This window comes from Pseudophryne corroboree, chromosome 6 (assembly GCF_028390025.1).
Source record: "Pseudophryne corroboree isolate aPseCor3 chromosome 6, aPseCor3.hap2, whole genome shotgun sequence".
NCBI classification, from domain to species: domain Eukaryota; kingdom Metazoa; phylum Chordata; class Amphibia; order Anura; family Myobatrachidae; genus Pseudophryne; species Pseudophryne corroboree.
In genome coordinates, this window is record NC_086449.1 from 271851202 (window position 1) to 271873756 (window position 22555).

The following is a 22555-nucleotide window of genomic DNA, read 5'->3' on the forward strand; positions in this document are numbered from 1 at the left end:
ACCAAGCAAACAGGAGTGTCGAGGACGCAGTTAACTTGGGACTGCACTGCATCCTACAGCACCTTGACCGACATCTTATGCGAGGGTCTTATTTGTCGACTTCACTTCGGGATTCAACGCAATCGTCCCCAGTGCCCTGCAAGCAAAACTCCTCTGCTTAGGGGTCCCAGAATCAACATGCTTCTGGATCATCGACTTCCTGACAGCAAGGAAACAGGTGGTGGAGGCTGGGTCATTCATGTCTAGTGGACGCACGATCAGCACGGGGGCCCCTCAAGGATGTTTCCTCTCCCCCCTGCTCTTCTCTTTATATACCAACGACTGCACCTCGCCCGAGCAATCAGTAAAAATTATAAGATTCGCAGACGACACCATCGTCATCGGCTTAATCAAGGACGAAGATGAATCTGAATAAAGACGCGAAGTGGAACGGCTAATGCAGTGGTGCGGCAGGAACAACCTTGACCTAAATCCCTTCAAAACAGTTGAGATGGTGGTGGACTTCAGAAGGAAATACAATGCCATGCAGTCACTCATAATAGCCGACAGCGTGGTTTCGTGGGTCGACTCCTTCAAATTCCTAGGGTAAAAATTTTTCCGAGACCTGAAATGGGGACCCAACATAAGCACTGTCGTAAAGAAGGCCCAGCAGTGGGTGTTCTTTCTGAGGCAACTCAAGAAATTCAACATCCCGCAGAAGCTGCTGCTCATCTTCTACACAGCGATCGTAGAATCGGTCCTATGTTCCTTGATCACAGTCTGGTATGGAGCTGCCAATGAGAGTGACAGACGGAGGCTGCAAAGGGTGGTGAGGACAGCTGAAAAGATTGTTGGGGCTGACCTCCCTCCCGTCCAGGAATTATATCAGTCAAGGGTGAGGAAGCAAGCGGAGAAAATCGTGGCAGATATGCAGCACCCAGGTCACAAACTCTTTGAACCGCTTTCATCAGGCAGACACTACAGGTCTATTCCCGCAAAGTCGACCAGATCCCTTAAAAGATTCTTCCCACTAGCTGTCCACCAGTTGAACAATATATTAAAAGTCTAACATGTATAATATTTCTAATATGTTGAGACTATTGTACAGTTGCAATGTGCAGTATGAACTCATATGTTTGATGTATGCTACGTTTTTTTGTGAGATTTCAGTTACATTAATACTGTGTTATACTGACACATTTCTGGAAGGTGTATAATACCTATGTAAAATATGTCATTGTCACAAAGAATGTGTGTCAAGGTCTTGCTAAACTGAGAGAATAAGGAACTATTTTATTAGATTTGTTTTTCTTACCATTGGAAATAGATAGGAGCAGGGGGAACTGAATCCGTGTTGTGGAATAAACCAGATTCAGGGGATCCTATACAGTGACAGTGATCACTGTCGCATTCAAACAAAAATCATTTATGCATCTGGGAATATTCAAACTAACATAAATTCATCTGTAATTATAGCTGAAACAATGAAAAAGAATAACACATTAATATATAGCACATGTACTGTACAACTTGATATTCTGATGATTAAACAGTTATCTTGTCAATATACAGTACTTTTATTTTTTTATTCACATATACCAGCAGTTACTTGAGTTAGACAATATACTTTCTGACAGAAACAAGTAGCTATGGCATCACATTTACAGAGATCCAGTTATGTCCTGAAAGTCTGGCTATCACCACTTACTTCCACACCTAGCATTAGATTGGCATGTGTTCATCTTTCGCTGTCAGGTGCAGAGTGGCACCAAATCAGCATGTTCCTCCTGGTTGGAGCATGTCACCAGTTATCATGTCCTGCACACTGAAGAACACAATGTAAAATGTGGTTACATACTCAGTGATCACTTTGTTCTGCTAACTAGTGCTTTGGAACCAAATCAAATGATTCCTGGGCACAGTACTGGAACCGCAGGCTGTCAATGACACCCTGTTCCAGAACTCAAAGCAAGAATGGGAAAAATGTACAGAGGCAAAAAGCTGCTCTTACCTATTTAACTCTTTACTTGTATCACTCTTGCGGTGCCCTGGGGTTGTCTGGCTGGGTGGCTTTGGGGTGTCCTGCCCCCCGGACCTGAACCCCTGCAGTTAGTGTTAGGGACTTACCCAATGAGAGGCTACCTTGGTGCGGTGGGTAAGCTCATAGCCCTGGCCAGGATTATGCTAAATGCCTCTGGATATTACAGGTTGAGCTAGTGTGAGATAGTGCACCTGCATCTTTTTCCCTCTGTACATTGTATTAAGTCTCAAGCAAAGTAGCACCTCATTACCTAATTATGGTGTCCAGCCACATCCAACAACAAAAGTGATGACTACAACACACCTAGGGGTATATTTATTAAAGTTATTTTGCAGGAAATCTGTCTTGATCCCCTCAAAATCTTACCATTCCCAGGAGGTAACACGGAGGGACTCTCCATTTCTAAACGCAAAAGCAGTCCCCATAGAAACAGGGGGTTGCTTTTGGGGAGTGCTAAATGGTTGTATTTTACCAAGCCCCAAAATGCAAAGTTTTCTGAAGATATCATTAGCCCATAGTAGCATATGGCTGCTCTTTTAGGTTTATTTTTGGAGAAGCATCCTCCTGAACCCTTCCCGTTGGCCCCCACAGACGCATGCACCATATCAAAGGCTGCACATATGCAGTATGCATGCTGAGTTCAGAATCCAGAAGTAAAGTTATAGCAGTAGCCAGGGCCGTAACTACGTGTGTGCCAAGTGGGCCTGGCACACAGCGCAGTTGCCCTGGCACACGGCCAGCGGCATGTAATGAGTCAAATTGACTCATTACATGCCGCATCTGCTGTGTGCGCCATCGCGCTGTGGAGGGAGAAGAGAGCAGCGCCGGGCAGCGGAGGAGGAGGAGGACTGGAGCAGCAGCAGCGCTATTTCATTGGTAGCAAGCGCCGGTGCAGCTGTCCCCTCTCCTTCCGTATTGGCTGCTGGGATGTGGTTCCTCCATCCTAGCATCCACAGCAGCGCCGGGCAGCCAATACGGTAGGAGAGGCTCCAGTTCCCCTTCCCTCCTCCTTCTTGTCCGATGCCTGCACCGAGGGAGCTGCACGAGGAGCCTGTCAGCGGGGAGATGTTAAGTATCTCTCTCTCTCTCTTTCTCTCTCAGGGGGACACCGTCTGCCATAATGTGTAAAAAGGGGGACTGGCTGTCGCAATGTGTAAAAAGGGGTACACCGTCTGCCGTAATATGTAAAAAGGGGGCCTGGCTGCCGCAATGTGTAAAAAGGGGGATTGGCTGCCGCAATGTGTAAAAAGGGGTACTGGCTGCCGCAATGTGTAAAAAGGGGGACTGGCTGCCGCAATGTGTAAAAAGGGGGACTGGCTGCCATAATGTGTAAAAAGGGGTATTGGCTGCCGCAATGTAAAAGGGGGACTGGCTGCCGTAATGTGTAAAAAGGGGGCCTGGCTGCCGCAATGTGTAAAAAGGGGGACTGGCTGCCGTAATGTGTAAAAAGGGGGACTGGCTGCCGCAATGTGTAAAAAGGGGGACACCGTCTGCCGTAATATGTAAAAAGGGGGCCTGGCTGCCGCAATGTGTAAAAAGGGGGACTGGCTGCCGTAATGTGTATAAAGGGGGACGCTGGCTGCTGCAATGTGTATAAAGGGGGACACCGTCTGCCGTAATGTGTAAAAACGGGGACGCTGTCTGCTGTAATGTGCAAAAAGGGGACGTTGCTGCCGTAATGTTAAAAAAGGGGACGCTGTCTGCTGTAATGTGTAAAAAAGGGGGACGCTGTCTGCCGTAATGTGTAAAAAAGGGGACGCTGTCTGCCGTAATGTGTAAAAAAGTTGGACACTGTCTGCCGTAATGTGTAAAAAGGGGACACTGTCTGCCGTAATGTGTAAAAAGGGGGACTGTCTGCCTTAATGTGTAAAAAGGGGACGCTGTCTGCCGTAATGTGTAAAAAGGGGGACTGTCTGCTGTAATGTGTAAAAAGGGGGACGCTGTCTGCTGTGCAGCGTAATTTGAATAATGGAGACTACTGTGCACCGTAGTATGAATTGCTATTATTTTGTGGCCACGCCCCTTCCCCATGAAGCCACACCCCTATATATATTTTTGCGCGACTACGACACGCACTGCCCCTGTCTTACATGGGGGGGGGGGGGCAATGTCGTTTCTTGCACACAGCGCTAAAATGCCTAGTTACGGTACTGGCAGTAACTATCACATTGCTTCTGCCTATTCCTTGGGACAGGGCTATTCATAAAAAAATTAAAGCATTGCGAGGTGGAAAGAAATTTTCATGCAACTGTTACTTCAGTTCACACGAAAGGTATATATGTGATGATCATAATAAAACAAAAAGTGGATGCTTCTTCTGGATATGGAGTTTTATACAGCACACAATAGTATATATTTGACTTAAATACAACGGCTGGGATTTATTGAAGTCAGAGTTCGGCGGCCGTGCAGGATGCCGTCTGAACTCAGACTTTTTTTTTTTTTAAGGGGCAATAACGTACAAGGCTAAAAAGTCAGAGTTCAGAAAAGTTGGCACCTTGCTCCAAAAACAGCCTTTAACATTGCAACAGGAGCTGATTGGCTGGAAATTTAAGGTCTATTTACTAAGCCTTGGAGAGAGATAAAATGGACGGAGATAAACTACAAACCAACCAGCTTCTGTCATTTTTCGAAAACACGGGGAGATGTATTACAGCGGCACGGACTGTGCTGCTATAGCACTTCTTGCATTACCGAGATGAACAGGGAAACTACATCGACATGATGTATGAACCAGTGGCAGAACTACCAGCAGTGCAGGCGGTGCCTTGCACTGGGGCACACTGCTGTCAAGTGGCCCAAAGCGAGCGGCATGTAATGAGTCAAACTGACTCATTACATGACGCCTGCCGCTGTGTGCTGTGGCCCGCCGTAGGGGAGAGAAGCAGAGTGCAGGGACGCAGCCACGGGGGGAAGGAGGAGGAGGGAGGGGAACTTGGGAGCCGCAGCAGCGCAATGTAACTGGTGCATCAACCAGTGACGCCGCTGCAGCCATCCCTTTCCATAGGCTGGCCGCTGTGAATGCTGGGAAAAGGAGGGATGGACTGAAGGGAGCTGTCTGACTCTGCACCAGCAGTGAGGATCCTGAGCTGGTAAGTGATGAAATACAATCTCATGGCTCACTTATGTCTATCTCACTACACATCTATCTATCTCTATGTATTTCAATCTCTCTACTGTATATCTCTATACAGTATATCTATCCTCTATATATCTATCTGTCTATCTGGCAACATGGGGGATATGTGTATCTGGCACTGTGGGGGCATATCTGGCACAGTGGGGGCATATGTGTATCTGGCACTGTGGGGGCATGTGTGTATCTGGCACTGTGCAGGCATATCTGGCACTAGTGGGGGCATATGTGTATCTGGCAATGTGGGGGAATATGCGTATTTGGCACTGTGGGGGAATGTGTGTATCTGGCATTGTACGGGCATATCTGACACTGTGGGGGCATATGTGTATCTGGCACTGCACTATTTGGGTCATATGTGTATCACACCCCCATTTTCATTGGCCACGCCTCACACAGTACCACTAAGGTTTTTTTATTCTACTTGCACCACTGTGTGTATATATATATATATATATACAGTATATTGTGACAAGAACACTGGATTAGTGTTTGAGGGCAGGTATGTTTGTCCCAGGTTCTTGTCTTACATATTTTAGGAAAAGGAAAACTTCCAAGAAAATGTTTTGTTTTGTTAGAAACTTTTCAGTTTGTTGGAAAAGCTGGATAAGGGCCCTGAGAGAGAGAGAGAGAGAGAGAGAGGGCAAGTTCCAGACATTGGGCCCAGTTCGGGTCTTTGGCCTCACAGAGGGCTAATCAGGGCTTTCAGCTGTGCAAGAGTGTTATAAGGTTGCTAGCCTGATCAGTGTGTGCAGACTGCCTGGGAAGACTGCAGAACCTCTGTGAGAAAAAATAAGAATTTACTCACCGGTAATTCTATTTCTCGTAGTCCGTAGTGGATGCTGGGACTCCGTAAGGACCATGGGGAATAGCGGCTCCGCAGGAGACTGGGCACAACTATAAAGAAAGCTTTAGACTACTGGTGTGCACTGGCTCCTTCCACTATGACCCTCCTCCAGACTTCAGTTAGGATACTGTGCCCGGAAGAGCTGACACAATAAGGAAGGATTTTGAATCCCGGGTAAGACTCATACCAGCCACACCAAACACACCGTATAACTCGTGATACTATACCCAGTTAACAGTATGAAATATAACTGAGCCTCTCAACGGATGGCTCAACAATAACCCTTTAGTTAACAATAACTATATACAAGTATTGCAGACAATCCGCACTTGGGATGGGCGCCCAGCATCCACTACGGACTACGAGAAATAGAATTACCGGTGAGTAAATTCTTATTTTCTCTGACGTCCTAAGTGGATGCTGGGACTCCGTAAGGACCATGGGGATTATACCAAAGCTCCCAAACGGGCGGGAGAGTGCGGATGACTCTGCAGCACCGAATGGGCAAACTCTAGGTCCTCCTCAGCCAGGGTGTCAAACTTGTAGAATTTTGCAAATGTGTTTGACCCGACCAAGTAGCTGCTCGGCAAAGTTGTAGAGCTGAGACCCCTCGGGCAGCCGCCCAAGAAGAGCCCACCTTCCTCGTGAAATGGGCTTTCACTGATTTAGGATGCGGCAGTCCAGCCGCAGAATGTGCAAGCTGAATCGTACTACAGATCCAGCGAGCAATAGTCTGCTTTGAAGCAGGTGCACCCAACTTGTTGGGCGCATACAGGATAAATAGCGAGTCAGTCTTTCTGACTCCAGCTGTCCTGGAAACATAGACTTTCAGGGCCCTGACTACGTCCAACAACTTGGAAGCCTCCAAGTCTTTAGTAGCCGCAGGCACCACGATAGGTTGGTTCCGATGAAAAGCTGATACCACTTTAGGGAGAAACTGGGGATGAGTCCTCAATTCTGCCCTATCCATATAGAAAATCAGATAATGGCTTTTACATGACAAAGCCGCCAATTCTGATACACGTCTGGCCGAAGCCAAGGCCAACAACATGACCACTTTCCACGTGAGATATTTCAAATCCACGGTTTTTAGTGGCTCAAACCAATGTGACTTTAGGAAATCCAACACCACGTTGAGATCCCAAGGTGCCACTGGAGGCACAAAAGGGGGCTGAATATGCAGCACTCCCTTAACAAAAGTCTGAACTTCAGGTAGTGAAGCCAGTTCTCTCTGGAAGAAAATCGATAGAGCCGAAATCTGGACCTTAATGGAACCCAATTTTAGGCCCATAGTCACCCCTGACTGCAGGAAGTGCAGAAATCGACCTAGCTGAAATTCCTCCGTTGGGGCCTTCCTGGCCTCACACCACGCAACATATTTTCGCCAAATGCGGTGATAATGGTTTGCGGTAACTTCTTTCCTAGCTTTAATCAGCGTAGGAATGACTTCCTCCGGAATGCCCTTTTCCTTCAGGATCCGGTGTTCAACCGCCATGCCGTCAAACGCAGCTGCGGTAAGTCTTGGAACAGACAGGGCCCCTGCTGTAGCAGGTCCTGTCTGAGCGGCAGAGGCCATGGGTCCTCTGAGATCATTTCTTGAAGTTCCGGGTACCAAGCTCTTCTTGGCCAATCCGGAACAATGAGTATAGTTCTTACTCCTCTTCTCCTTATTATCCTCAGTACCTTTGGTATGAGAGGAAGAGGAGGGAACACATAAACCGACCGGTACACCCACGGTGTCACTAGAGCATCCACAGCTATCGCCTGAGGGTCTCTCGACCTGGCGCAATATCTTTCTAGCTTTTTGTTTAGGCGGGACGCCATCATGTCCACCTGTGGCCTTTCCCAACGGTTTACAATCATTTGGAAAACTTCTGGATGAAGTCCCCACTCTCCCGGGTGGAGGTCGTGCCTGCTGAGGAAGTCTGCTTCCCAGTTGTCCACTCCCGGAATGAACACTGCTGACAGTGCTAACACGTGATTTTCCGCCCATCGGAGAATCCTTGTGGCTTCTGCCATCGCCGTCCTGCTTCTCGTGCCGCCCTGACGGTTTACGTGGGCGACCGCCGTGATGTTGTCTGACTGGATCAGTACCGGCTGGTTTTGAAGCAGGGGTTTTGCCTGACTTAGGGCATTGTAAATGGCCCTCAGTTCCAGAATATTTATGTGCAGGGAAGTCTCCTGACTTGACCATAGTCCTTGGAAGTTTCTTCCCTGTGTGACTGCCCCCCAGCCTCGAAGGCTGGCATCCGTGGTCACCAGGACCCAGTCCTGTATGCCAAATCTGCGGCCCTCTTGAAGATGAGCACTCTGCAGCCATCACAGCAGAGTCCTTGGAGACAGGGTTATCAGCCGATGCATCTGAAGATGCGATCCGGACCACTTGTCCAATAGGTCCCACTGAAAGGTTCTTGCATGGAACCTGCCGAATGGAATTGCTTCGTAGGAAGCTACCATCTTTCCCAGGATCCGCGTGCAGTGATGCACCGACACCTGTTTTGGTTTTAGGAGGCCTCTGACTAGAGATGACAGCTCCTTGGCCTTCTCCTCCGGGAGAAACACTTTTTTCTGTTCTGTGTCCAGAACCATCCCCAGGAACAGTAGACGTGTCGTAGGGATCAGCTGTGACTTTGGAATATTTAGAACCCAGCCGTGCTGTTGTAGCACCTCCCGAGATAGTGCTACCCCGACCAACAACTGCTCCCTGGACCTCGCCTTTATCAGGAGATCGTCCAAGTACGGGATAATTAAAACTCCCTTCTTTCTATCATCATTTCGGCCATTACCTTGGTAAAGACCCTCGGAGCCGTGGATAGACCGAACGGCAACGTCTGGAATTGGTAATGACAATCCTGTACCACAAATCTGAGGTACTCCTGGTGAGGATGGTAAATGGGGACATGCAGGTAAGCATCCTTGATGTCCAGTGATACCATGTAATCCCCCTCGTCCAGGCTTGCAATAATCGCCCTGAGCGATTCCATCTTGAACTTGAATTTTTTTATATATGTGTTCAAGGATTTCAAATTTAAAATGGGTCTCACCGAACCGTCCGGTTTCGGTACCACAAACATTATGGAATAGTAACCCCGTCCTTGTTGAAGTAGGGGCACCTTTACTATCACCTGTTGTGAATACAGCTTGTGAATTGCCTGTAACACTGCCTCCCTGCCTGAGGGAGTGGTTGGTAAGGCAGATTTGAGGAAACGGCGGGGTGGAGACGTCTCGAGTTCCAGCTTGTACCCCTGAGATACTATTTGAAAGATCCAGGGATCCACCCGTGAGCAAGCCCACTGATTGCTGAAATATTTGAGACGGGCCCCCACCGTACCTGACTCCGCCTGTGGAGCCCCAGCGTCATGCTGTGGACTTAGAGGAAGCGGGGGAGGACTTTTGCTCCTGGGAACTGGCTGTATGCTGCAGCTTTTTCCCTCTACCTCTGCCTCTGGGCAGAAAGGACGCGCCTTTAACCCGCTTGCCCCTATTGGGCCGAAAGGACTGTACCTGATAATACGGTGCTTTCTTTGGCTGTGAGGGAACATGGGGTAGAAATGTAGACTTCCCAGCTGTTGCTGTGGAAACGAGGTCCGAGAGACCATCCCCGAACAACTCCTCACCCTTATAAGGCAGAACTTCCATGTGCTTTTTGGAATCTGCATCTCCTGTCCACTGCCGAGTCCATAACCCTCTCCTGGCAGAAATGGACATTGCACTAATTTTGGATGCCAGCCGGCAAATATCCCTCTGTGCATCCCTCATGTAAAAGTGCGTCTTTAATATGCTCTACGGTTAGCAATATAGTGTCCCTGTCTAGGGTATCAATATTTTCCGACAGGGAATCTGACCACGCAGCTGCAGCACTGCACATCCATGCTGACGCAATAGCTGGCCTCAGTATAACACCTGTGTGTATATATAGACTTCAGGATAGCCTCCTGCTTTCTATCAGCAGATTCCTTCAGGGCGGCCGTATCCGGAGACGGTAGTGCCACCTTCTTTGACAAGCGTGTGAGCGCTTTATCCACCCTAGGGGATGTTTCCCAGCGTGACCTATCCTCTGGCGGGAAAGGGTACGCCATTAGTAACCTCTTAGAAATTACCAGTTTCTTATCAGGAGAAGCCCACGCTTCTTCACACACGTCATTTAACTCCTCAGATGGAGGAAAAGCTACTGGTAGTTTTTTCTCTCCAAACATAATACCCTTTTTTGTGGTACCGGGGGTAACATCAGAAATGTGCAACACATTTTTCATTGCCTCAATCATGTAACGTGTGGCCCTATTGGAAGTTACATTAGTCTCATCGTCGTCGACACTGGAGTCAGTATCCGTGTCGACATCTGTGTCTGCCATCTGAGGTAGCGGGCGTTTTAGAGCCCCTGATGGCTTTTGAGACGCCTGGGCAGGCACAGGCTGAGAAGCCGGCTGTCCCATAATAGGTATGTCGTCAAACCTTTTATGCAAGGAGTCGACACTGTCGCGTAATTCGTTCCACAGAACCATCCACTCAGGTGTCAACCCCGCAGGGGGTGACATCACATTTACAGGCATTTGCTCCGCCTCCACATAAGCCTCCTCATCAAACATGTCAACACAGCCGTACGGACACACCGCATACACACAGGGAATGCTCTGACAGAGGACAGGACCCCACAAAGCCCTTTGGGGAGACAGAGAGAGAGTATGCCAGCACACACCAGAGCGCTATATAATACAGGGACTAACTGAATTATATCCCCTTATAGCTGCTATATATATATATATATATATACTGCGCCTAAATTTAGTGCCCCCCCTCTCTTTTTTACCCTTCTGTAGCTTGTAGACTGCAGGGGAGAGCCAGGGAGCTTCCTTCCAGCGGAGCTGTGAGGGAAAAATGGCGCCAGTGTGCTGAGGGAGTTAGCCCCGCCCCTTTTTCGGCTGACTTCTCCCGCGTTTTTTAAACTCTGGCAGGGGTATTAATTTACACCTATATAGCCTCTGGGACTATATATGGTGTATATTTGCCAGCCAAGGTGTGTAATATTGCCCTCAGGGCGCCCCCCCCCCCCCCCAGCGCCCTGCACCCATCAGTGACCGGAGTGTGAGGTGTACATGAGGAGCAATGGCGCACAGCTGCAGTGCTGTGCGCTACCTTGGTGAAGACCGAAGTCTTCTGCCGCCGATTTTCCGGACCTCTTCATGCTTCTGGCTCTGTAAGGGGGACGGCGGCGCGGGGTCCGGGAACGAACATCAAGGTCGGGTCCTGCGGTCGATCCCTCTGGAGCTAATGGTGTCCAGTAGCCTAAGAAGCCCAAACTACCACCTGTTAGGTAGGTTCGCTTCTTCTCCCCTTAGTCCCTCGCTGCAGTGAGTCTGTTGCCAGCAGATCTCACTGTAAAATAAAAAACCTAAAATATACTTTCTTTCTAGGAGCTCAGGAGAGCCCCTAGTGTGCATCCAGCTCAGCCGGGCACAAGATTCTAACTGAAGTCTGGAGGAGGGTCATAGTGGGAGAAGCCAGTGCACACCAGTAGTCTAAAGCTTTCTTTATAGTTGTGCCCAGTCTCCTGCGGAGCCGCTATTCCCCATGGTCCTTACGGAGTCCCAGCATCCACTTAGGACGTCAGAGAAACACGCTTCCTTATACAAGTTAGCCATACAGTGTTTACTGGAGAACTCTGCGTTTTTGTTTTAAGAGACAGTTAGGAACGTCTTGTGTTTAGTTAGCGCCAAGCAGGCAAGGTATTTTCTTTTGATGTTTGTTTTATTTTCTGTTTAATAAAACTGGTTGCGGACAGTTGCACCACAAACTGGACTTGTATGATTTCTCAGCTGCTGCTTGCTGCCATCTACCCCAGGAAATGGCACCCTATTCCCCTACAGTGTTACTATATATATATATATATATATATATATATACACATACACTGCTAAAAAAAATAGGATTTTAATACCTACCGGTAAATCCTTTTCTCTTAGTCCGTAGAGGATGCTGGGGTCACTTCAAGAACCATGAAGTATAGACGGGATCCACAGGAGACATGGGCACTTTAAGACTTTCAAAGGGGTGTGAACTGGCTTCTCCCTCTATGCCCCTCCTCCAGACTCCAGTTATAGGAACTGTGCCCAGGGAGACAGACATTTCGAGGAAAAGGATTTATTGTTAAACTAAGGTGAGATACATACCAGCTCACACCTCAAGCACGCCGTAAAACATGGCATTTAACACAACGCAAGTCAACGGGATGAACCACATCAGCAACAGGCTGACTATAAACGTAACACAACATGTGTGTAACCACAACTAATAACTGCAGATACAGTACGCACTGGGACGGGCGCCAAGCATCCTCTACGGACTAAGAGAAAAGGATTTACTGGTACCACTAGAGTAAAAGCACCGCCAGCTTTCAAAAGTGACCAAAACATCAGCCAGAAAGCATAGGAGCTGAGAAGTGGTCTGTGGTCACCACCTGCAGAACAACTCCTTTATTGGGGGTGTCTTGCTAATTGCCTATAATTTCCACCTGTTGTCTATTCCATTTGCACAACAGCATGTGAAATTGATTGTCAATCAGTGTTGCTTCCTAAGTGGACAGTTTGATTTCACAGAAGTGTGATTGACTTGGAGTTACATTGTGTTGTTTAAGTGTTCCCTTTATTTTTTTGAGCAGTGTATATATAAAACTTGAGCCTCTATTTGTTTCATGCATGCTCATTATAAAAGGATTTTAATTACCTACCGGTAAATCCTTTTCTCGTAGTCCGTAGAGGATGCTGGGGTCCACATTAGTACCATGGGGTATAGACGGGTCCACTAGGAACCATTGGCACTTTAAGAGTTTGAGAGTGTGGGCTGGCTCCTCCCTCTATGCCCCTCCTACCAGAAGCAGTCTAGAAACTGTGCTCGAGGAAACTGGCATCTTTGAGAAAAGGGTTTTACACAGATAATGGCAAAATTCACACCAGCTCATACACAAGGCAAACCAAGCTAGCTAGCTTGAACATCAGCAACGCCTGAACAGGATTACTTACCAAGTAACAAAACAGTACTTACCAAGATCTAAGCAGTACTGAACTAAATGACCACTGCAGGATCACGAAGCGCTGGGCGGGCGCCCAGCATCCTCCACAGACTACGACAAAAGGATTTACCTGTAGGTAATTAAAATCCTATTTTCTCTTACGTCCTAGAGGATGCTGGGGTCCACGTTAGTATCATGGGGATGTACCAAAGCTCCCAGAACGGGAGGGAGAGCGCGGAGGCTCCTGCAGAACCAATTGACCAAACTTTAGGTCCTCAGAGGCCAAAGTATCGAACTTGTAGAACTTTGCGAACGTGTTCGACCCCGACCAAGTAGCTGCTCGGCAGAGTTCTAAGGCTGAGACACCCCGGGCAGCCGCCCAAGAAGAACCCACCTTACGAGTAGAGTGGGCCTTAACAGACGTAGGACACGGCAAGCCTGCTGTAGAATACACATACTGGATAGTGAACCTGATCCAGCGAGAAATCGCCTGTTTAGAAGCAGGACACCCAATTTTCATGAGATCATACAGGACAAACAGAGAGTCCGATTTTGTCACGATCCGGGTAACTGGACGCCGTTTCCTGCCTTTTAGGTGTCTCCTGAGGTTGGCTCAGCGAGCCAGGGCCGGGGCTATAGCTATGTCTTAGATTATATTTCATGAGTATTGCCTGCAGCGCTGGTCCAGCGGCTCCCTTAGTGTGTACACTTACGGTGGTGTGGCAGTCTCAATCACGTTGCGGCTGTCACTGCCGCGCCTGTGGTCTTCCGCTGGATGCACATCCTCTGTGTGCCACGGCCGCTGCTGTCATCCCTGTGGCCACTGTGCGCGTGGAGTTTCTGCTGCTGCGGCTTCCGCCGCCATTACCGTTTGACACATGGTTTCTGAGTGCTTCTTTCCCCTTCAATCACCGTCACTGGGCGCACGCCTGCCCCGAGCGTTCGGGAAACTCCAAATCCTAGCCCGCCAAGGAGAGGGCCGGCTAGGAGTAATTAATTCCTCTCCGTCTTCAAGTGACTGCAATCTCTCAGTTTCTCTTCAGGTGGCTCAGCGCACCAAGAATCTTATTGCCTTGTTGGATTCTGGAGCAACCGGGAACTTTATAACTGAGAGGTTTGTTAAGCAGTGGTCCCTACCCACTGAGAAACTGTTATCTCCTATATCTTTAACTGCCGTGGACGGCAGTAGGATTCCTGATGCGGTGATTACCTCCAAGACCCTACCTATCCGTCTGAAGGTAGGGGTTCTGCATACAGAGCTAATTTCCTTCCTGGTTATCCCAAGGGCCACTCATCCTGTGGTTCTAGGCCTCCCATGGCTTTGTTTGCATAATCAAGTTGATTGGAAGACTACCCATATCCTGGCATGGGGTCCTTCCTGTTCTAAGACATGTCTACATAAAGTGCTTCCAGTTTGCAACTCCTCCTCCAAATCCCCTGATGTTCCACCTTCTCCATATCAGGATTTCACCGATGTATTCAGCAAGTCTTCAGCCGATATTCTTCCTCCCCATAGAGAATGGGATTGCCCTATCGATCTCATTCCAGGGAAAACTCCTCCTCGTGGACGCATGTATCCATTGTCATTGCCTGAGACCCACTCTATGGAGGAGTTTATCAAGGAAAATCTGGCTAAAGGGTTTATCCGGCCTTCCTCCTCTCCAGCTGGCGCAGGCTTCTTCTTCGCAAAGAAGAAAGACGGCGGCCTGCGTCCGTGTATTGACTACCGGGGTCTGAATGACATCACAGTAAAAAATCGGTACCCTCTGCCGCTTATCACTGAGTTATTTGACCGCGTCAGTGGAGCCACTATCTTCACTAAGTTAGATCTGCGGGGTACTTATAAATCTCATCCGAATCCGAAAAGGGTGACGAGTGGAAAACCGCTTTTAACACCCGTGATGGACATTATGGCTCCAGCGGTATTCCAACACTTCGTGAATGAGATTTTCAGAGACATTCTTTATCGTCATGTTGTGGTTTATCTCGATGATATCCTTATCTTCGCGAATGATCTGGAGGAACATCGGTTCTCGATGAAAGAGGTCTTGTCTTGTCTCCGTACTAATTATCTATATTGCAAACTGGAAAAGTGCGTCTTTGAAGTAAAATCCATCCCGTTTCTGGGGTATATTGTATCCGGTTCCGGCTTGGAGATGGACCCTGAGAAACTTCAAGCGATCCGAGATTGGCCGATTCCTGTAACCCTCAAGGGCATCCAGAGATTGCTTGGGTTTGCCAATTATTACAGGAAATTTATTCGAGACTTTTCCACCATTGTAGCACCTATTACGGTTCTTACCAAAAAGGGTGCCAATCCTTCCAAATGGTCAGAAGAAACTACCCAAGCCTTTCATTTGTTGAACCAAAGATTCATCTCTGCTCCGGTTTTAAAACAGCCAGATACCAGTTCGCCCTTCATCCTTGAGGTGGACGCCTCTTCTGTTGGAGTGGGGGCAGTACTGTCTCAAAGAGCTAACGATGGACATCTACATCCTTGTGGCTTCTTCTCACGAAAGTTCTCTCCTGCCGAGCGTAACTACACCATTGGCGATCAAGAACTTTTGGCAATTAAACTCGCTTTGGAAGAGTGGAGGTATTTATTAGAAGGAGCTTCTCATACAATCACCATCATGACGGATCACAAGAATCTCCTGTACTTAAAAGGCGCTCAATGTCTTAACCCTTGCCAAGCCAGGTGGGCACTTTTCTTTTCCAGATTTGACTTCAAATTGCAGTTTTGTCCAGGGTCACAGAATCGCTAGGCTGATGCCCTTTCCCGCTCCTGGGAGCAAGAAAATGAGTCTGAGTCTACTGACAAGCATTATATCATTGATCTAGTGGTGTTCTCCGCAGTGAGGATGGACTCTATGCCCAGGGCTGCCGGAGCCTGAGCATAATTGTCAGCCAATCCCTGCTATCCAGCAGGTATTAATATCCTGTCTCAGCACCCAGAAGGTTGTCAGTGCTTCCATTGTCTCTCCAGCGTTCCAGTGTGCAGCTTATCTATGGACTCTTCTGTGAACACTCCCTGCAGTATAGCCTGACTCCCTGGTGGTTCCTCTCTGCGGTGCAGCTCCGGTTCTCCTGTGCTGATGCTCTGTGGTGCAACCTGACTCTTTAGTTTCCGCACCCAGCGCTAGCAGAGTGTACAACTCCGGCTTCCAGCAGCCACTCTCTGGCAGTCCTCTGTTTCCACCATTCACCATGGTAGTGGAGCATCAATCCAGCTTTACCCGTGATCCCTAGCATCACTACAGCTTTACCTGCAATCCCTAGCATCACTCCAGCTTTACCTGCGATCCCTAGCATCACTCCAGCTTTACCTGCGATCCCTAGCATCACTCCAGCTTTACCTGCGATCCCTAGCATCACTCCAGCTTTACCTGCGATCCCTAGCATCACTCCAGCTTTACCTGCGATCCCCAGCATCACTCCAGCTTTACCTGCGATCCCCAGCGTCACTTAAAAGCTTTACCTGTGATCCCCAGTCACTCTATGTCTCACTTGTGTTCCTACGTGTCATAAAGCACTCCCATTTCAACTCCGTATTACTGGTCATTACCAGCTGTGATTCAGAGACTCACTTGTGACATTTATTGTTTGGTTGCACATTCTTGACTTTTATGATTTAATAAAAACCCTCAAAGATACCTCCTGTTGTCGTGGCCACGCCTTCGGGCAATTGGTACTACAATCTCAGCACATGTCTAGGAGTCCTCTCCTACCTCCTAAGTTCACGTACCAGTCAGCCCCTGCAACTGAGGCCTCCAGCTACCGACACCAGCCCTCAGTTGTGACAGATTTTCTGTGATGAGCAGTCCTCCTCACATAGATTTTTAGAGCCCTTACAACATCTAAGGACTTTGATGAAATTGAGGAGTCAGTCGCAACTGGCACCACAACAGGTTGGTTGATATGAAATGCCGACACAACCTTCGGAAGGAACTGCTGACGTGTCCGAAGCTCAGCTCTATCTTCATGGAAGATCAAGTATGGGCTTTTTCATGACAAAGCCCCCAACTCCTACACACGACTAGCAGAAGCTAAGGCAAACAAAGTGACAGCCTTCCACGTGAGAAACTTGACCTCAACCTCCTGTAGAGGCTCAAACCAGTCCAAATGGAGGAACTGCAACACCACGTTAAGATCCTAAGGCACCGTAGATGGTACAAAGGGAAGTTGGATGTGCAGAACTCCCTTCAAAAAAGTCTGAAACGCAGGGAGGGCAGCCAACTGCTGTTTCAGGAAGAAAATGGATAGGGCCGAAATCTGGACCTTTATGGATCCTAACCTCAGGCCCATATCCACACCTGTTTGCAGGAAGAGGAGAAACCGTCCCAGTTGAAAACGCCACTGCAGGAAACTTCTTGGACTCACACCAAGAAACATATTTTTTCCAAATACGATGGTAATGTTTTGACGTTACTCCTTTCCTAACCTGTATCAGGGTAGGAATAACCTTGTTCGGAATTCCCTTCCGAGCTAGTATCTGGCATTTAACCTTCATGCCGTCAAACGTAGCCGTGGTAAGTCTTGATAGGCTAACGGCCCCTGCTGCAGCAGATCCTCCCAAAGTGGAAGAGGCCTCGGCTCTTCTAGCAGTAGATCCAGAAGTATCGCGTACCAAGCCCTTTTTGGCCAGTCCGGAGCAATGAGGATTGCCTGAACTCTTGTTCTCCTTATGAGTTTGAGAACTCTTGGAATGAGTGGAAGTGGAGGAAACACGTACACCAACTGGAACACCCACTGAGTCATTAGGGCATCCACCGCCACTGCTTGCGGGTCCCTTGACCTGGAACAATACCGCTGAAGCTTCTTGTTGAGACGAGAGGCCATCATGTCGATTTGGGGTATGCCCCAAAGATCTGTTACCTCCTTAAACACCTCCGGATAGAGACCCCATTCCCCTGGATGGAGATCGTGTCTGCTGAGGAAGTCCGCCTCCAAGTTGTCTACTCCCGGAATGAAGATTGCTGACAGCGCCAATGCGTGTTTTTCTGCCCAGAGGATGATTCTTGTTACCTCTGACATTGCAGCTCTGCTCTTCATTCCGCCCTGTCGGTATATGTAAGCCACTGTCGTTACATTGTCCGACTGTACTTGAATGGCCCGATTTCGCAGAAGATGGGCCGCTTGAAGAAAACCATTCTATACGGCTCTTAGTTCCAGAATGTTTATCGGCAGGCCGGCTTCCAGACTTGACCACCTTCCTTGGAAGGTTTCCCCTTGAGTGACTGCGCCCCAGCCCCAGAGACTTGTATCCGTGGTTAGAAGGATCCAATCCTGAATTCCGAACATGCGGCCCTCCAGAAGCTGAGGTAAGTGCAGCCACCAGAGGAGTGAAATCCTGGCCTTTGGCGACAGACGTATTCTCTGGTGCATGTGTAGATGGGATCCCAACTACTTGTACAGGAGATCCAGCTGGAAGGACCGAGCGTGAAACCTCCCGTACTGCAGAGCCTCGTAAGAGGCCACCATCTTCACCAGAAGGTGAATGCACTGATGAACCACACTCGGGTTGAGTTCAGGATGTCCCAGACCATTGTTTGTATCACCAATGCTTTTTCCTCTGGAAGAAACACCCTCTGCACTTCCGTGTCGAGGATCATTTCCAGAAAGAACAACCTCCTGGTTGGTTCCAAATGTGATTTTGGAAGATTCAGGATCCAACCATGTTTCCTGAGAAGCTGGGTCGTGAGAGCTATGGACCGTAACAGCTTCTCCTTGGACAATGCTTTTATCAGCAGATCGTCCAGATATGGAATTATGTTCACCCCCTGTCTGCGGAGGAGAATCATCATTTCCACCATCACCTTGGTGAATACCCTCGGTGTTGTGAAGAGGCCGAAAGGCAGGGCCTGGAACTGAAAATGACAGTCCAACAGTGCGAATCGAAGATAAGCTAAATGCGGCAGCCAAATTGGAATGTGGAGGTACGCATCCTTGAGGGTGTGAGAAAATGAGGTCTGTGACAATTAATGTAGCTATGCCTCTTTTCCCATGTCAAATATGTACTTTTTATACCCATATCCATATTCATCCAATTTGTCTGTTTGTTCATTCTCCATAACAAGTCCATTGCTGCTCACCCAATGCTGTGTTTAAATCAACCTTAATATTGTTGATATATGCAAGTGTGTAATGTTGTCTGTTACCCTTTAGATAATGTATTTGTGTTAGACCTAGTTTCCTATTGTTTTCATACACCACAGTGAACCCTCAGAGGGTGAGTCATATGAGGTACCATTGTCCATGTTTGTTTACTCCCTATTGTCCAAAGGTGAGCTGACCAGACAGGGTGGCTCTCTCTCTCTGACTGATGTAATCACCTTGATTAGCATATGTGTTGTATTCCAATGCTGTAAGATCCTAAGACACAGAGGTGACACACACCCCAGCAATATGAAGCTTCTGGAGGTATAAGTAGAGCTACCCAGAGAGCTGAAAAGAGATTCTTTGATCCCAGGCTAAGCAGTAATGTTCTGCCAAGGATCTACTTGGGGACCCATTATATTGGATTCATCTGAGACTCTGTATTGCTAGAAGAGACTCTCTGTTCCCAGACTAAGAAGTAATGTTCTGTCAGGAGATTGTGGTGGGAATTGTCATGTGGAATTAGATTACAGAAGTGTGCTGAACTGTGTTATAACCTATTCTGTCAATAAACCCGGTTGTTTTTTTCATCTACCACCAAGCTTGAGTGATTTGGAATGCGGTATCCTCACACAGGGATACTAGGAATTCCCCCTCCTCCAGACCTGATATCACTGCCCTCAGAGACTCCATTTTAAACTTGAACTCCCTCAGAAAGGGGTTTAGTGATTTTAAGTTCATAATGGGCCTCAACGAACCATCCGGTTTCGGTACCACGAAAAGGTTCGAATAGTGGGGGTAAATCCAGTTGATCGCAGCAGGATATTTTTTAGCAGTTGGGCAAAACCATGTGCACTGCAGGGGGGGGCAGATATAACATTTGCAGAGAGAGTTAGATTTGGGTGGGTTATTTTGTTTCTGTGCAGGGTAAATACTGGCTGCTTTATTTTTACACTGCAATTTAGATTGCAGATTGAACTCACCACACCCAAATCTAACTCTCTCTGCACATGTTATATCTGCCTCCCCTGCAGTGCACATGGTTTTGCCCAATTGCTAAAAAAATCCTGCTATGATCAACTTGGAATTACCCCCAGTAACCTTTGTTTTGCATCTGGGGAGGAACAAGTATGATAACCTGTGCCTCCATCAGCTTCTGGATGGCACCCTGTGGGGTATCCCTGTCTGCCGGCAAAGCTGGCAAGCCTGATTTGAAGAACCGGTGAGGAGGGAGATCTTGAAATTCCAGCCGGTACCCCTGGGACACAATATCTAGTACCCAGGGATCCAGGCCGGCCGACACACAGACGTGACTGAAATGTCTGAGTCTCGCCCCCACCGGCCCTATCTCCAGGCCGCACTGTCCACCGTCATGCTGAGGACTTTGGTGTACCAGAAGCAGATTTCTGTTCCTGGGAACCTGCAGCAGCAGGTTTCTTGGATTTTGGCCGACCTCCTCTAAAGAAGGTGTTGGACGGTTTGGCCTTTCTTGTTTTAGTAACTCGAAAGGACAGTGATGCTGCTGAAGGAAAAGGTTTCTTCACAGCAGGTGCAGCCGAGGGAAGAAAAGGTGACTTAACCGCTGTAGCCATGGAGATCCACGCATCCAACGCTTCCCCAAAGAGAGCCTGAACTGTGTAGGGTAGGGTCTCCACACCTCTCCTGGATTCCGCGTCGGCAGACCACTGGCTCAGCCACAGTCCTTGACGAGCTGAGACAGATATGGAAGAAATTCCTGCGGCCATTGAACCCAGGTCCTTCATGGATTCCACCATAAATCCTGCAGAATCCTGAATGTTACGTAAAAACAATTCTACGTAACATTTATCCATAGTATCCAAATCCTCAAGTAACGCGCCTGACCACTTTACTATAGCTTTGGAAATCCATGCACAGGCAATAGTGGTCCGTAGTTTCGCCCCTGAAGCCGTGTATATGGATCTGAGCATAGAATCAATTTTGCGATCAGCTGGCTCCTTTAAGGCGGTAGATCCTGGAACAGGTAAAACCACCTTTTTTGAGAGTCTGGATACAGACGCGTCCACTATGGGTGGGTTTTCCCATTTTTTCCTATCTTCCTCAGGGAAGGAAAAACAACCAGAACCCTTCTAGGGATCTGGAATTTTTTCTCCGGGTTTTCCCATGCTTTTTCAAATCTAGCATTTAATACTTTGGATGCAGGGAAGGTTAGCGAGGCTTTCTTTATGTCAGTGAAGTAAGCCTCCTCAACCGGTGTTGTATCTGCAATATTCAACACATCCCTTATAGCCTTTATCATCAACTGCAGCCCTTTAGCAAGAGATGCAGACCCCCTAAGCACATCCCCATCACCGTCTGCCGTGTCAGAATCAGTATCCGTGTCATCCTGCATAATCTGTGCAAGAGCACGTTTATGGGAAACTCCTGAGGGGGGCCCTGAGGTAACAGAACTGGACCAAACTGCCATAGAGTTCTGTAAAACCTGAGTTGCAGATTCATTCTGTGCAACCCTAGTAGAATTCTGAGAAATCATGGATTTGATAGAGGATAACCATTCAGGCTCCCTTGCTGGTATCTGTGCTAAAACAATGCAATCCTGATTACATGGAATCATCCAGAGAGGACATATCCTCTGCAACATATGACACAGATTCCCTGGACATAGCTAATGGAGACCACACACACACACACACACACACACACGTACAGACAGAGTTTCACCCCCAAGAATGGCAAGAGAGACACAGAGATTGGAGCCAACCCACACACAGTGCATTCCAGGTATAGGGAGACCCTAAACCCGCGCTGTGTACCTTAATAGGTTACACAGCCTTTACACAGCCTCCTCCCCTCCCCCTTCTACAACCTCCTGGTACCGTGAGAGATAGCTGAGTTGCTCTGGTGGGACTGCTGTTCACTGACAGCGTTTCTGCAGGCAGAAAAATGGCGCTGAACGCTGCTGGGTAGGCTCTGAGAAGCTCCGCCCCTTAATGGCGCTGTTTTCCCGCACTTCATAGGATTATACTGGCCTGAGGATTTTTACTGGCAGAGATCCCGGGACCCCAACAGGCTGTGTGATCAGTGTACGGTGTAGGCGCTGGCTCAGGGCGCCCCTCACAGCGGCGTACTATGTACCGCTGAGCCCCGGAGCGCAGTTAGTACTGCGCTCCATACTCTGTTGCCGCCATCTTCACACCGGCTCCCCGCTTGGTAGGGGGGCCGGTGACTAACTCACCACTGATCTTCTGGCCCTGTAAGGGGGTGGCGGCATGCTGCCGGGGTGAGCGATCCCCTGTGGCGGGGAACTTTCTATCCCCTCAGGAGCAGAGTGTCCTGTCAGCGGAGAGAGTGGCTCAGACACCCGCAGGGTGGACACAACTCCACCCCCCCCCCCCCCCCCCCCCAGTTCAACGAAGCAGGGAGGCTGTTGCCAGCAGCCTCCCTGTAAAATAAAAATCTCTAAAATAAACT

General features: G+C 48.4%; 1 long non-coding RNA gene across 1 annotated transcript in view; it reads right to left on the reverse strand.

The window, feature by feature from the left end:
* Positions 1–1300: 1300 nt before the first annotated feature.
* The window catches only part of LOC134932028 (uncharacterized), a 41562-nt gene continuing 20307 nt past the window's right edge, over positions 1301–22555 (reverse strand). The window contains exons 2-3 of the long non-coding RNA XR_010179229.1: positions 1688–1804; positions 1301–1455 (exon numbers count right to left, since the gene is read on the reverse strand). This is a non-coding gene — a long non-coding RNA (uncharacterized LOC134932028). The remainder of the gene's footprint in view (positions 1456–1687; positions 1805–22555) is intronic.